The sequence below is a fragment of the Chrysochloris asiatica genome, unplaced genomic scaffold (assembly GCF_000296735.1).
Source record: "Chrysochloris asiatica unplaced genomic scaffold, ChrAsi1.0 scaffold00027, whole genome shotgun sequence".
Classification (NCBI taxonomy): Eukaryota; Metazoa; Chordata; class Mammalia; order Afrosoricida; family Chrysochloridae; genus Chrysochloris; species Chrysochloris asiatica.
This window is the reverse complement of record NW_006408545.1, coordinates 27,027,083-27,029,627: the sequence shown is the minus strand read 5'-3', so window position 1 is coordinate 27,029,627 and position 2,545 is coordinate 27,027,083. Positions and strand designations below refer to the sequence as shown.

Sequence of the window (2,545 nt, the reverse complement as noted above, 5' to 3'; positions counted from 1 at the left end):
GTGATATGTAGATGACACAACCTTGTGAGAAGTGAAAAGATTTGAAACTAAGTTTCAAGTACATTTATTCACCAAAAAATAAATGGTTCAAACCGAAAGATTATTGAAAATCTATGGATCAGTTCTACTTTGCACACATTGAGTCGTCCTGAAATGGAATTGACTTAACTCAGTTGCAACTAACAACAACAACAACAGTAAAATGTTTGCACAAAACAATAAAGACAAATAATAATTTTATACCAATAAAAATAAATGAATGCAGTTCAGTTGCCCTTGGAGGTGCGAGGCTTTGGGTCATGATGGGAGACAGGGTGAGGGGCCTGGACCTACTGCGAGCACTGCCGCGAGTTAGTGTCGCCAATTTAAACCCAAATCCTGGCTCCAGGAAACTGGAGAGAAGACCAAGAGGTTGGAGAAGAGGTAGAAAACGTAAAGTAGAAAGGCAGGGAGGAACCCAGCCTCTCTACTGGGCTTTGAGGAAGGTCAGACTCTGTTTTACATCCGTTTGTCAAAATACGGGTTTAATGAAGGACACAGCTTCAGACACCAGTTATCAGCCTTTGAGTTTCAATAGACTACAATATCTTATTGAATTGGGTCGAGTTGATCCTGCTCAGCCTATTGACTTAACCCAGCTTCTCAATGGGAGAGATGTGACCATCCAACCACTTAAAAGGGATTACGTGTTCAGCTGGTAGAAGAGGGTGCTGACGTCTTCACGGCTAAAGTTAACACTGAAGTGCAGTTGGTTTAAGAAATTGCCATTGCTGCAATTCAGAAAAATGGCGGTGTTTGGAGCCTTCGGAGTCCTGGTGTAGCGCTGTAGGCTAATGCACTGGACTGCAAAGTTGTTTGAGCCGCAAGGTCGGTGGTTCAAGCTCATCAGTTGCTCATTGGAAACCCGATACAGGGTCGCTATGGGTCGGAACCAACTAGACGGCATTTAACAACAACAACAATGATCCCCAAAGTCTGGAAATTTTGTGCAAACATGTCCCATTCTTTCTACGTGGACAACCCATTTCAAAACAAATGCTTCCACCCAAAACTTTGGCATAGTGTTATATTGATGTCTGGCACCGTGATTACCTGGCAGATCCTGGCAAGTTTCCTGAAGAAAGACTTGAACTCGCCAAGAAGTATGGTTATATTTTACCTGATATCACGAAACATGAACTCTTCAAAATGCTCATTGCTTGAAAGGATCCATATTAGATCATCCTTGGTCTTGCTCCAGGCTGGTTGGTGAATATGGCTGACAAGAAAATTCTAAAGCTGACAGATGAGAATATTATCTAGTATTACAGCTCATGAACCCTCTTCTAAGGGCACAGTGTTTCTGAAAGAATGCTGGAAATGGGAAGTATGCATATTTTTTTCTCATGGACTTCTCTGATGTCTGATTCTCCAAATCTTAACAGTTTTCATTGTAATCATGTCTGTTTATTGTTTTATCTAAAATGAACATAAAACTGAAGCAAATAAGAAAATAAATATGTATGAGTGCTATTTTAATTAAAGATACAGACTCCCTTGATATTTTGTGACCAAGATGACCTTTACACTCTTCTTTCCTTAATTACACTTTCTACTGGCTTTCTTTTGACTTTAGACCCTGACCGATGTTATTCACTGTTCCAGGAGCCCAGTTAGAGAATCCCTTAGCTACCTCCTTTATCCCCTCATTCACTGTGGAATTCAGGTAACCCAATCAGAAAAAAAAAAAAAAAAAACAATTGGAGTCAATCAGCCCTTCATGTAAACTCAGTAACACACTCATCCAGTTAATCAACCCCCCAACACCTTTCAGTATTTTCCCACTAGCCCACTGAATCCTTTAAAAACCCTGCTGCCTTACTTCAGCAGAGTTGAGCTCTGGTTTAGTTTTAATTTTATCTCCCCTGTTTCAGTAGACACTTTTTTAAAAAAAATAAAATTATCCTTGCATATTGAAAAAATAAATAAATGCAAATACATAAAGAAATATATTAACTGAGGAACAGTAAGTGTATTGAAAGCATACTTAATGTCCAAATGAAGAGACAATAATATTTGCAGCATCTAAGAAAATTAGCACAGCTTTATTTTCATTTCTGTTGATTTGCTTATTTAACAGTTTTCCTTGAATAGAGGATTAGGAAATTCACGTATGGCAAGGTTAAATTACTGTGGTATTAATTGTTGGTTGCCTTAATTAGAGTATTGGCTCAAAGAGAACAGAGACTGACTCCTTTTATTATTATTATTATTTTTATTTCATGAAACAAGAATTTGTGTTGTTAAGTGCCATCGAAGTCATTTCAAACCCCAAGTAATACTGTATATGTTTTCAAGGAGCATCTGGTTGATTTGAACTGCCAAGTTTGCAGTTCAATCCGACCTTGCAGTCCAATGCTGATCCTACAGTGCCTCATCAGGACTCCAAACAAGAATTATATAATTAAGTAAGCAGTAATGTGGAGTCCTTTTGTTGTGCTGTGGGTTAATGTGCTGGACTGCAAAATCATCTTGTACTGAAAAGTTGGCGGTTCAAGCTTACCAG

The 2,545-nt window shown here is 38.6% G+C and overlaps 1 pseudogene; it reads left to right on the top strand.

Moving 5' to 3' along the window:
• Positions 1-302: 302 nt before the first annotated feature.
• Positions 303-1,317, top strand: LOC102818211 (annotated as a pseudogene).
• The last annotated feature ends 1,228 nt before the right edge of the window (positions 1,318-2,545 follow it).